Raw genomic sequence first — 13,753 nt, 5'->3', positions numbered from 1 at the left:
GCTTCAGCAGTTTAACTGTGGCATGTATGTTCTTAGAACTGAGTAACTTCCTCAGACTGAACGTATTAAATTAGTTTCAATTTCCTGCCAAAATTTATAGACAGGTTGTAAATGAAAAAGCTGCCCCTGCTCTTCATTATCACTGTGTATTATAGTTTTTTAAATAAAAATGTTATTTTCTTGCACCTACTGTCAGATATTAAGCTACAGAGGCATCCATCAACAGTTTTGTTAGCACCATAAAGAAAAAAGTCCTGGAACAGCACACCTGGCTTTAGTGTTACAGCAGAGTTAGTGTTGCAAGGTGACTTTGATATGTCAGAAAAGCTAATTATGTCCCATCAAAGGACTGAAGAAATTGCCTTTTTTAATGAAAAGTATTTTATAGGAGGTGACAATGATCTTAGGCAAAGCAGTAAAACTGGATATATAATTATATAAATTCTTTAAATTCTTATTAGACTTAGCTAATTGACATGTTACCGTCCAATAATACAGAAAAAAATTGTTAAACATAAAAACCAGAGCAATGATTTCTGGTCTGTACAGATATAGGTGAATCTTAAATTGAGACTCCCTCACCATTTTTTAATTCCAAATGCAGCATCCATTTTTTCTTGACATTATTGATTATAGTCATGCATGTTTTTATTTTATGTTGGAACAAGGGTATAGCAGATTTTACTAAGACTTAACTATTAGTAATACATAGATGCTCCCTAAAAGCAGTCTCCCTGGCTAAGGGTAATAAAGTGCCCCAGCCTCTTTACACTTTTATTACCATGTATATGAGTATACCTATATATACATGCATGTGTCACATATATAGGAATTCAGTTTTTCTTTTGAGGAGCCACATATCAAGGAGGAACGTGAAGTGAGTCCTGCTGTTTGGTATATTAGGATTAAGAGCAGAACTTTTTGTTGTTAGCTTTGACAGGATGTCTGTGATTATTAGTGATGTCTTTTTTTAGAAAATTGTAAATTACAGGAATGCTGCACAGGAAGAAAGAAATGAAGCATACAGTAGTTATTTAGGTTTACAAGATTGACAATGATTTTTTTTTTTCTTTACAGAAGGTTCAGTACTTAAAGCAGAAGGCTGTAATTGTTGGTTGCTTTCGATGCCCTTAGCTATTTGGGATGTGGAAAGATGTATGCTATAAATGTTTTATTCCTAGAATTGTCATCACTTCAGAATGGTTCAATTATAGCTGTTTTGTGGGAAAGGTACATAAAGAAACAATTTCTGTCAGCGTTCTGCAGTGATGACCATCCGTATTCTGTTTTATGGGTTTTTTTTTTTAATTGCTAGTGTAAAAGAAAGGAGCCCATTTCTGTTGGAGGATATGTCACTGGACATGGAGCATTGTCCCCGAAATTTCTTGTTTCTGCATTTCAGTGGAATAATGTAAGGCCAAGAAGGGGCTGCCACAGAGCCACCGACACAGAGCAGTTGGTTTCGGCAGTTGGGGTCAGAGAACTTTTCAAGGGATACTTAAGGCTGTCTGGATTTACAGTACTTAAATTTTGGTTCATTTATAGTGAACCATTAAGATGTTCCCTGAGCCAGGTCACTGAGCTCTGGACTATGGGTGAAGGAGCTTGGTTCTGGTGTTAATCGTCATCTTAACTCAGGTTTGGTGACACCTGGCCAAATCACCTCACCTTTCCGAGCATCTCAGGATGACACGGTCAGCTCTAAGATTGCTTAGATTCTATGGCAGCGAGGCACATGGGGTATCAATGTAAAAGTGAGTCCTTTATAGGTTATTTTGGGGACCAAATGCTTTAATGGGCTGAGGGAGGCAAGATTCCTAAATAAAGCTTGATTGTTTCCAGAACGGGACATTTGTAAAACCGGTTGAAGGTCATCCATGATCAGCATTAAAGGTTTGAAGAATTGAGTGTTTGGAGGTGGTTTGGCCTGTGGGTCCTTCCTTTTGCCTAATCAACCTGTGTACTTACAGCTTATATACTTCAGCTTAATTCTGAAATTACATTTGCAGAGCCCGGGTACCACTGGGTGCATTCTTCTTGTGAAATGCTCATGGACTAGCCCACAAAAGCCAGGTGCCAGACTCCAGCCAAATGTATATGGACTCTAACCAATGATTATATCTCAGTGAGAAATAAAGGCAGTGTTCTTTTCACTTTGTTTTATTAAGTGTGAAATAGCTAAGCATCCTTTTATATTAATTAGACATTACATGATTGTCATCAAGGATGCATTTCTTTGATGTATCTAGATTGTGCTTCTCAAAGGGAAAATACGAGATTCATGGTTTCCTTTTCCAGATGGCGAAGTTCTGATATATGGAGATTGCTCTGTAAAATGCCCCCTTCTCTGAAAGATTCTTCTCAGTCTTTTCAAAGGGGCTGCCAAAGTTCAAGAAAAGAGAACGTTGGCTGTAGATATTCTTTGAGAAAGTATGGAAGAGTTGTTATTTGACACAGTTTATCATGTGGGACTTCTCAGCTGTTTGCCATCTCATCTTTAGCTGGTTGCCAGACAGTTCCATATATATGATGTATGTGTATATATTACATATGAAATTTCCATATGACATATATGTACACTGTACATAGAAAGCACACATGTAAGCACATGCAGTTTGAAATAGCAGAGTATGCAAAAGTTTTGTTATCGCCCAGAAATGTGCAGCTGGTGTGAGGCTGCACACAAATGACTTTCCCATGGACAGGATATCTGGTCTAACTACTCTAAAAAATTGCACAACCCTATAGGGAGCCCCAACTAACTAATATAATAATTATCTAGGAATGGAGCCAACTTCCTGAAATTATATTACAACAAATGTGCTGCAGTGTTTCTGTTTATGCATGTCTCTTGGCATCTTAAATTAATATTTTATCATATTTCATTAAGAAAAAAATCAGCTAGAGAAGCCTTGGAAACAAGATCATTGGAATTACCTGTTGTTGAGATTATGAAATTTCTATGAAACTTCTTCCTTTTCGACAAAATAATTTAACTCATAGAGGTTAAGCTTTTTCCTGCATCTGTGCTTTAGCAAAATGTAACTGCATTAGCTACTTAAGTTTTTATTATTTTCTTCAAAGAATGCCAGATCATTATTATGTACTTTTTGGTTGAGCAGCCTGTGTGTGTATATGTGTGGGTATATGTCTATGTAAAATATCATTTTCAAACTATCATTTTCAAAAAGCACTTTGAAGAGTGGAGTAGGTGCTGGTGTCAGCGCATAGCTTCCCAAGGGGAGGACTCTGGAGATGACCACAGTGAGATTCAGCAATGAGGTGTGCAGCACTTTTTCAAGGTTGGGTTCACAAACTTAATTGTCACACCTCCTGTACTCACATGCGTGCTGCTTTTTCCCTCTAGCAAGAGATAGAGCAGGATCTTACCTGCACCGAAGCAGAAAGCTCTAAGCGTACTTTTCTACCTTTGGAACACAATGACTAGAGTTGATTTCAATTTCAAAACTTTGTGTAACAAGAAAAGCAATTTTGTACTTTTCCCATGTTCAAAAATCTGAACCATTCCTCTGTTTTCTGGAAGGAAGAATCCAGTGATAAATCTTCATTGCCTGCCAATATTTTAGTCTCGTTGCAGGCAGAGTTGTCTTCATTTAGTGTGAAATTACTTTAAATATTTTTTTCTAGATTGTATATTCTTTGAGGACCCTAAAATTTAGCTTAATATTGGGTAATCCAGAGACATCGATAGACACTATTGCTGGATTGATTTGTGTTTTGGCAAATTTCTGGTTGCAAAAGCTCTATTTGCAGATTCCCTCTTATATTTACCTCCCTCCTACATTCTTCACAAAGGACTTCTTAATGTAGGGGTAATCAGACTCCTTGAGGACATATCCATGAAGGCTTATGGTTCTATGGGCTCCAGACTGGGAGTTAGTTCTACCTTATGATCTTAACCAGCACCATCACCTTGGTTTAGAACCTTGCTAGTCAGAGTTTATTGTGTGTATAGCATTGCATCAACTGTGAGCTTGTTGGAAATGTAAAACCTTGCACTTCCTCTTCAGCACTAACTTAGAAGTCCTCTGAGGGAGTTTATGTGGTTGAGAATCTCCAAATAGTCTTATCTGCTACAACAGAACCTCAGAGAGTTAGCCTACGCTACCTGCACTGCCATTCAGGATGAGTTAGCAGTCCTGGTGGAACTGGGAGATTATTCCAATCCCATTCTTTGCATCCCTTTACTGGGAAAATTGGGACTGGAACAGAATAAGCTTCCCATGTTCTTTTAAACACAGCTTATAGTCAATACCTAGAAAATATTCTTAATTTTCTTCAATCTGTCTAGTATGTCATATAAATAAGAATTTATACATTTTCTCAGTATCTCTAGAAGTGCTAGTAAAAATAAGTTTTCAAATGGTTGTTGAATGACCCTGGTTGTTGTTATTACCTATTTGTTATATTGGCACTATGAGGGAGTAGGCTTTGGGACCAGTTGGAAACTGGGTTTCAATCCTGGACATACTGCTTACTTGAGCTAACAGCCTTGAGCAAGTTACCTAATCTCTCTAAACCTTAGTATCTTCAGCGATAACATGGGACTGTACAACCAACTGTGTTCTCTTTGCTTCACTTTGGTTTACAACTTTATCAAGGAAGGATTTGTGATATAAATATCTCACATATAGTAGGAATCCAATAAAGGAAATCTTTTCCTTGTTGCCGTCATCGTCATCAACACTCGAAGTCTCCAGCAGTAACAGTAATAGTTAATGTTTTATTTTCCAAAGTACCATTGAGGCCTAAATTGTTGTTTATGGTTGCATTTTTGATCAGTGATGTGTTTTCTGTATTCAGGTGCATGAACTCCATTTTCTTTGTGGGAATAAACACAAGTTAACAGCTAAGTCTTTCATCCCTTCTAGGATTAAAAGTGAGGATTCTCTACTTTAGATAAGTAGCAGATAGAAGATAGCTAAGACCCAACTTAATCCTTGAAGTCCATTGCCAATGAGATGATTGCTAATGAGAGAAGAGCCAATAGGATGAAAAATATTAATAGATTATGTCTACAAATTAGGAATGCAATTGTTGAAATAAAGAGGCCCACTTTACTAAGGATAAATAGCGAGTCTGTAATTTGAATACTTTTAAATAGAGTCATGGCCTTATAACCAATCATGTTTTCTTTTTTAAATAACTTGCATTTTTTACCAACTTATATACTTATATCTTATATACTTCAACTGAATTCTGAAATTACATTCACAGAGCCCAGATACCACTAGGTGCATTCTTCTTGTGAAATGCTGGATAGACTAGCCCACAAAAGCCAGGTGCCAGGAACGCAATTGTTAAAATAATAATAGTTATTATTATGCCACATTAAAAATAATTTCCCAAAGACATCATGAGACTGTAAATAGCATAGAAAAATTTCTTCTGGAAATAGCAGAGTATTCTTTATAAATGTAAGGCAAATGTTTGTGAGAATAATTTTTTTTTCATTAAGAACTAATATTATTGAACACTATTTATTCTAGTCACAGCACATGTTTTGCTTAATCCTCATGAAAGCCCTGTGAGGTAGATTATGTTATTTATATTTCAAAGATATGAAACTCTCAGCTTGGGCCACGCCTGTGGCTCAGAGGGTAGGGTGCCAGCCCCATATACCAAAGGTGGCGGGTCCGAACCCGGCCCCAGCCAAACTGCAACAAAAAAAATAGCCAGGTGTTGTGGCAGGCACCTGTAATCCCAGCTACTCGAGAGGCTGAAGCAAGAGAATTGCCTAAGCCCAGGAGTTGGAGACTGCTGTGAGCTGCGACACTTCAGCACTCTACTGAGGGTGATAAAGTGAGACTCTGTCTTTAAAAAAAAAAATAGAAAAACAGGCAAGAGGATGGAGGTTGTTATGAGCTATGATGCCACAGCACTCTACCCAGGGCAACAGCTTGAGATTCTGTCTCAAAACCAAAACAAAACAAAAAAAGATCTACTCTCCCTCATGATATATCAAAAAAAAAAAAAAGAAAGAAAAAAGAAAAGAAAGAAAATCTCAGCTTAGTAAACTGGAACTTCATTCAAGATCTGTGTTTATTCTACTTAGAGATTGACTGTTTAAAAGGTTGGAAACAGTTTGTTGGACCTGATTATTAATTGCAGAAGATATATTATAATGTGATCCAGGTGTTTGGTTGTTTGCATATGAGTCTGATTACAAAGTTAAATTGTAAAAACCTTGAATATTCCTAGACTTTACTTTTATATCCCCAGTATGTTTTCACATACTTTGTAGTTGCTCAAGAAATATTTGCAGAACCAGTGTAAATATTTGAACTGAGCCACACACTGCTCCTCTGAACCACCTGGTCAGCGTGCAGGCGGCTTCTCAGAGTGCTGATTCTCACCAGAATGGATTTAGTTCTACCAGATTCATTCCCCATTTCCCAAGTGATGTGACCATGTACTTGGTCACCTATGGAGAAGAGCTGAACTGCAGGTCATTTTTCATAGTTGTTTTCTGTCCACGATTTTGAGGCATCATCAAATAATCCTTCAGACTATTGGAAGGCCTTAAATTTTGTTTACGAAATCTACCAAGCATTTGCCAAACAGAGCCAACAATCAAAGAAGACAAGACTTAATCATCTAACCAGCCTTCTCTGGTGGGTTGGTTCCTTCTGCAGAGAGGGATATGAGGAGACAAATCTCATCCTCCTGTTTCTCCATAAACAGAGTCGAAAATTAGGTTGTGTGTTCCCATCATAAATCATGCCATCCATCATAGAATAGCTTTTGGCCCCCATTATAAGACATCAAGAGAGCTGTCACTGTTGCTCTACTGCTAGTGTCTCTCGTAAATATTGGAAATGCTGTAAGATCTCCTTTAGTGAATTCCTTGGTGTTACCTGCCAGCACTTTGGGTCTTGATGCTTTATGAATTATTCTTTAGCTGGTAGATTCTATCACATTTGACAGTTCTGATTAACGATCTTCAAGCTGAATACTATTTTCTTAACACAGGAAAATACTCAATATTATTAAGAAGGACCTGCTTGGATCAGCTACAGGGATGCAGACTATGGATATTAAATCTATTTGGGATTGATATCTGTGTACCAGATGAAATTACACAAACAGATATGATCAATACTTTCTCTTCAACGTTAAGTAAGCTCCATAAAAATTATTTGGTTCATCTTGTGCTGGCAGGACTGCTAAATAATAAAAATGTTTTCTGTGGACTGAGAATGATCTGGAGATGAGGACGCTTGGGGATTCTTGTTCTTTGAAGGATTGTCAGACAGTTGGTCTGTTTAACATCAGGGTGTCATACAAAGGCAATTTTTTTAGATAGGGCTTTAGCCTAATGACTGTGACTGTTTAACAGTCACTACTGGTGTCTGGCAGGCAGTTGAGGTATTTTTCAAAGGCCCATAGGGTATGTATCATTACATTGAAAGTTTCACACAGCAAACCCATTGAGACATTTTGTCAGTATTTTTTTTTAAATCAGTTTTTAGTTCCATCTGTTCAATAGTAGGTAAACTGAATCTCTTTGGTTCCTTCTTTTTTTGTTTAGAGAAAGTTATCTGTCCAATTGAGATGAATAGTAATTGGATTATGTCACTGTAATTCATTTATTAGCAAGCATTAGAATCCACAGTAGTGTGTTTCCATCTTAGAACCCACAAATTACCAATTAAACACAATCTTCTCTTCTAAAACAATGTGATTATTTTTATTTAAGCCTGTTTTGGAAGCCGAGTCACTCACCACCTGCATATATCTTTGTTTAAAAAGCATTAGTGGATTATTACTGAGACTGAAGCCATTACTTGTTTGTTTGTGGTTTCCAGAGGGAAATGATGATCGCTGTTCATGCAGACAACAGCCCAGCCATTTTGGGGATGTCACTTCTCCATGTGGCTAGTGATAGCCGACTGTTAAAAGGAAAACTCAAATTATGCCACATTAAAAGTAAAATTAGTTGAGGATGGTGACAAACTACCGGTGTTTACATAAATTAAAAGAAAATCAAGCTACTGTAGGTGAGCATGCTGTTTTCTTTGATGTCACAATGTTGACGGAGCACTATTCTATATATGGTTCCATTTCGTGTCCTTTGTGAATTTTAGCGATTTAAAATCACATCCCTCCCCTCAAGCAGAATATAATGTAAGTGGAGACATTAAATGAACACACAGGAAGAGCTAAAGAGCAACCCTGCAAGAGGGGAAGCCAAGGCTAGGTGTGCTGTGGTACCAGCATTTGGCCTTGGCTTTGGATAGTGTGAGCTATGGCAAAGAGCTCACTATGGAATGAGAAGCCACAAGCATCTTCAGAGAGGAGATGACATTCAAGCTGACTCTTGAGGAATATGTGAGAGCTCTTAAGGCCCCAGCACCCCAACCAGGAGGGCAGGGAGGTACATAGAATGGGTGGGGGAGAGCAGTGAAGAGGCTGGAATCAGAAGAGCAGAAGTGGAATGACAGATAGCAACAAGCACCAGCTTTGCGGGGAGAAGTTTAGACCTCTTGAAAACTCTTAATTTTCCAGACATCTGTGTAGAAATATCCTCTAAAGATCTATGAGTGTGCAATGAGATTCATCAACAATAAGGCTTAGGGATACCACTGTTGAAGTTTCCCAGCAGAAGAGATTGGGTGGCTGGGGCAGAAAACTGAGATACAGAGTAAGATGTTCTAGATGGGATGGGATGGGATGGGATGGGATAGGGAGGGGAGGGGAGGGGAGGGGATGGAAGGAAAGGGAAGGGGAGGGGAGGGAGCAGTCAGAGTGTCATCAGGGCAGAGAGAGAAAGAGAGAGAGACAGGGCGTGCATGTATTCCTTCTCTCACAAGCCAAAGGAATAGAAAAAGGGGACATAAATGTGTTAGAAGGAGGTGTGAAGAGGCCAAGAGGATGAGGTGTGAAGAAAGTACATTGGCCATGACAGTAGCAATCTTTACAGCAGTCGTTTTTCTGGTGTGCTGTGAAAAATTTTTAAACATCATTAATTAAATTATTTTCAAGACAAGTTCAAAGCACAGTAAGTGTATTCTTTTTTTACTCTTTTTTTGATAGACATAATTTAAATATGCAATGAGATTTTAAAAAGGTTGAAAAACACTGCTTTAGAAGATCCAGTAAAATTGGGGAGAAACAGAAAAAACAAACAAAAGTTAGAACAGGAAAGAATAGATAGATGTTATGTGAACCATTAAGGCTGGTAGATCTTGTAGATTCTGTTAAATACAAGCTAAAGAATTATAGATGATACTTTTAACGGACTATTATCCCCCAGATAAGGAAGACTAGAAGAGGAATATTATGTGCCATTGCCAGGGGGAGGTCAGCAGAGGTGGCATCAGCCAGACCCCCCAGAGCTCAGTGCTTCATTTGTCCTTGAAGCTCCAGCATTTTAGGGAAACTGTGTCAGCTTGGGCTTCTTTTTCATTCTTTCTGCATCTTAGTTACTATTGACTTGTTTTCCAGACCAAACAGCTCTTCAGGGCCATTCTAGTGCAGATCTGAACATACTAAATCCCACGTTTCAGGGCTCCTTCCAAAGGTCTTGTTTGCTTCTCCTTCATCATCTCCATACTTCTCACTTTCCTAAGAGTTAAAGACACAGCAGGGTTTTTACAAAGAATGCCATGTGGTAAATGGAGCAGTTCTGTCTTTCTATGATATGCAAAAGGAATCCTGATGCTTGTCACCTTCCTCAAGGGGCAATACTAACTACATAATTTACAGGGCCCAGGGCAAAATGGAAATAATCTTCCCATTGTTCTAAACTAATGAAGAAATTTAAACAGACAACAACAAAGCATTAAACTAACCAAAGCAGGGGCCCTCTTTGATGACACTTTACCTGGCAAGCTGGTCCTGTTTATGGGCCTGGCCAAGGCCAGCAAGATTGACAGTATCATTCTGCCATGTTAAGAAGAAACCTGAGGCTGGGTGCCAGGGGCTTACACTTGTAATCATAGCATTCTAGGAGGCCAAGACAGGTGGATTCCTTGAAATCAAATGCTCAAAACCAACTTGAACCTGGGCAAGACCTGTCTATACTAAAAATAAAAAAAATTAGCTGGGCCTTGTGGTGGCACCTATAGTCCCAGCTTCTCAGGAAGCTGAGCCAAGAGGATCTCTTGAGTCCAGGAGTTTGAGGTGGTTGTAAGCTATGATGACACTATGGCATTCAACCCCAGGGTGACAGAGTGAGACTCTGTCTCAAAAAAAACCTTTTTAAAATAAATTAATTAAAAAAAGAAGAAACATGATAAACAGAAATACTACGAACGTTCAAACAAAAATGAGAGTATTTACTGACTAAAATTCATTCATGATGTAAAAGGTTTTCCTGCAGTCAGCAGGCTTGGCTGGGTATACCTCTAACAGTCATGCACGATGTCAAAATATTTACTCTTGTTTTTTATATCCAGTTCACTACTGATCCCACAAGGTGGATGTGGGTGATGAAGAGAAAATTGAGGATGTTAGGACTGTTTCAGAGTAACCCCACTGAAAGTCTCCCTTTACTAAAGTAACAAATGGGTTTGCATTAATATCCCTGTTCCTTCAAACTGGGCAGCATTCTAATCAGATTCCCAGACTCACTGACTCTGAAACCATCTGAATTAAGTGATGTGTTTCTTCTTCCTATAGAAAGAGGTATGCAGTGTTGTTTTTTCTCCTAGAAGTTTAATTTTACTTCTGGTATGTGTTCTCTGGGGCTATCCGTTTTATTGCAGTTGAACATAGGATTAACTGGGTCTGCCTTACCCTTTCCTGAGCTGGCAGGTAGCGCTCACCACAGGGCAGTGCGTCTGGCTCCCGGCCAGCATTGTAGGCATGGTGTGAACGGAGCAGTGTGAACTGCCTTGGTTCCAAATTGCATGCATAGTGAACATTTCGCAAATATTTATTGAATAAAAACACAGCAGATAATTGAGCATGGGGATGTGGAGAACTTTTGTGCTTTCTTAATATCTCTAGTAGGAGAAAATGATTTTCAGTCACAAGTCGTTTTACTTCCACATCCAAGGCTGATAAAATACATGCTTCTGGCCAAAACCCGTGAATGTTATGCACACCTTAAGTTCGTTGGGCCATTATTTAAGGGAATAGTATGTTAATAGATTGTCTGTGTTTGGGGTACTATCATTTATGACTTTATTGTCTTTGAGGATTTTTCTATAAATGAAATTAGCAGAAGGAAATCAGGAGACCTGCTCCACCAAGAGCCTCACGCCGCCATGACAACTGAGATAGATACACACAGGGCCTGAGGCCTGCCAGCCATAGGGAGGAGGAGGGCTGTCCCCACTCTTTCCACCGCCCGTCCCATCCTGCCTTGCTCATTTTTATTAAGTGACAGCACGTTTGACTGCAGCTACTACAGCATCTTTGCTGTCTGGAGGATATTGTTTTTGATGTGGATGTTGTTTGAGATCTAAAACAACTGTGACATTGATCCTTTTCAACAAGCAAGAGATATTATCTGTTGCCATCATCCACTGCCTCCACTAGGTTATTCTAGGAATCTGTATCTAATTACCTGTGCAGCTAATTACCTCTTCCATGTTAAGCAGCAGCAGTAATCTCATTTCCCTTTCAAGTCCATTTTATGGCATCAAACTGTATTATATTCCCCTTTTAATGGCTGCTGACACAATTACAGCAGCACCACCCAGGACTTGATGAGGAATCGGCCTGCCTGTGACACAGCTGCACCTTTTGTGTTTTCTGTTGAGTCCTTTTTCTTTTATTTTACAGTATGTTATTAAATACCTATACATTTGAATCATCCCCCTCCATAGCTCCATTTGTTTGATTAGCATTATGATACTGTGACAAGACACTATATCAGTAGTAATCGATCTGATTAGCATGGAGATGATATGAACACAGATTGTATTGATGTTTAATAGTGCAGGCATCCAGGTGCTGTAAACATTATAGATGTTTTTGTATGCTGTGTGCAAGGTCTCTGTAATGAAGACAGCAACCACAGCAGATTTTAGAGCTCGATGATTTATTTTCTGCCAAGTGCCACTGTGGGTCTTGCATAGTGTATGGCACTCCTTCGCTGGATCTCACACAAAATGTTTTAATCAGTGTTCAAAATAAGGCAAATATTTTCACCAGACAGATTCTAATATTGCTTTATTAAGAGATGCCTGCCACACTGCAGTAAAGAGCTGACGGCCGTCTCATTGAAAACCAGCCACATTCTTCTCTGAACTATATCCTCAGGTTACTTTATTATTATAATGCATCCCATTTTTTAAAAAGGTCTGCTGGAATTTTGTGCGGCTCACCCTCTTTTCATTCATATCACGTAATCGAGCTTAAATTCTAGCTATAGTATCCATTTTCCCTTTGATTAAATTTTTTTGGCTAAAGATCACTTATTGATCTGGATTTGCAGGTGAAGGCAGAATCAGCTGGCCACCACGTGGGAGTTGGCTCTTGGCAGCATGTGATGAACAGAAGGGAGTCTCTGCCAAGGAACGTTCTGTGTAAATTGATGGAACCTTTTGCTGGGATAAAGTGGAGAGAGGAATTTCCTAGAAAAAGATCTTGCTTTGGCGTTAGCCATTAATCCTGTTATCTACATATCTCTACAAATGTTTTTTGTAAACTAACAGAAGGGGAGGTGGGGAGATTCCTTCTTTCGAGAAAAAGAATATTTATAGGGTAAAGATTTAAGCATTTCATGTTTATATAATTTTGTAGACTTTCAAATTTTCTAAATTGAGATTATGATGTCCAACAATAGAAAAATAGAAGGTAAAAGTAGAAGGATCTAAATATGTTCCTAAGAGTTCTGTCATCCTCCAATATCTGTGTATAGCGTGTGTGTGTATACCCACACAGACACACATGCATTGTATGTACAATACAGACACGTGTAACTTATACATTCCTGCACAGTTGCATATGTATATCTGCACACGTTTGTGCATTTGTGTGTTATGTATTTATAATCTGGCACTCACGGGCCTTTTTTCCCTCTCCTCCTCCCCTCTCCTATTCCCTTCACTCCCTTCTCCCCTTTCTACAAAGATAAATAGTACTAGAGCCGAACACAGTTACTTATTCTGAAATTTACTGTTCTTTTTCATCCTTTAGGCCCCCCCCCAAATATCTTGTTTCCTTTTCCTTGGGATTTTCTCCCTTCCTCTTATAACTATCTTAGCCAGAGAGCTACAGTTTGCCAGCTAGTTCTCAGCTGCAGATCTTTCCCTTGGGGATGGTCTGATCTTCCTGAATTTGCCCATTTTCTGGCCCTCCATAGTTAGAAGGGCTTTCCTCTGAGCAGTCCTAGAGCTTTGTACATGGCTTCTATTATAGCACTCCTAGACATTTATTTACGTATTCATGCCTATTCACCTTGGAATTCGGACTCCTTGAATGCAGTCATTGATAATTACCCACGTCTGTGTACGCAGGAACCTGTGGAATACTCAGCATTCATCGTTCGTTTATTTATTTAGCACATATGGATTGAGTGTCTCATGAAGCTTCTGTTGAAAGAGAGAGAGACAATTAAAACATAATTATGTAACAGGTGGTGATAAATAGCTAGGGAGAGACCAAGGGTGTAGGAAAGATGGGAAATACTGTCTTATGCGGGGAGAAGTGGAAGAGCTGGCTATGTGGGGAGAACTGTGAGCCCAAAGCCATGAGACTGCAGCATGCTTTGACACTTGCAGCAGTAGCAAAGGGACATGTGTGGCTGGAGCTGACTGTGGGGAAGGTTGGAGGCACA

This window comes from Otolemur garnettii, unplaced genomic scaffold (genome assembly GCF_000181295.1).
Source record: "Otolemur garnettii isolate 467f Iridium unplaced genomic scaffold, OtoGar3 scaffold00013, whole genome shotgun sequence".
In the NCBI taxonomy this organism is placed as follows: domain Eukaryota; kingdom Metazoa; phylum Chordata; class Mammalia; order Primates; family Galagidae; genus Otolemur; species Otolemur garnettii.
This window is presented reverse-complemented; position numbering follows the sequence as displayed.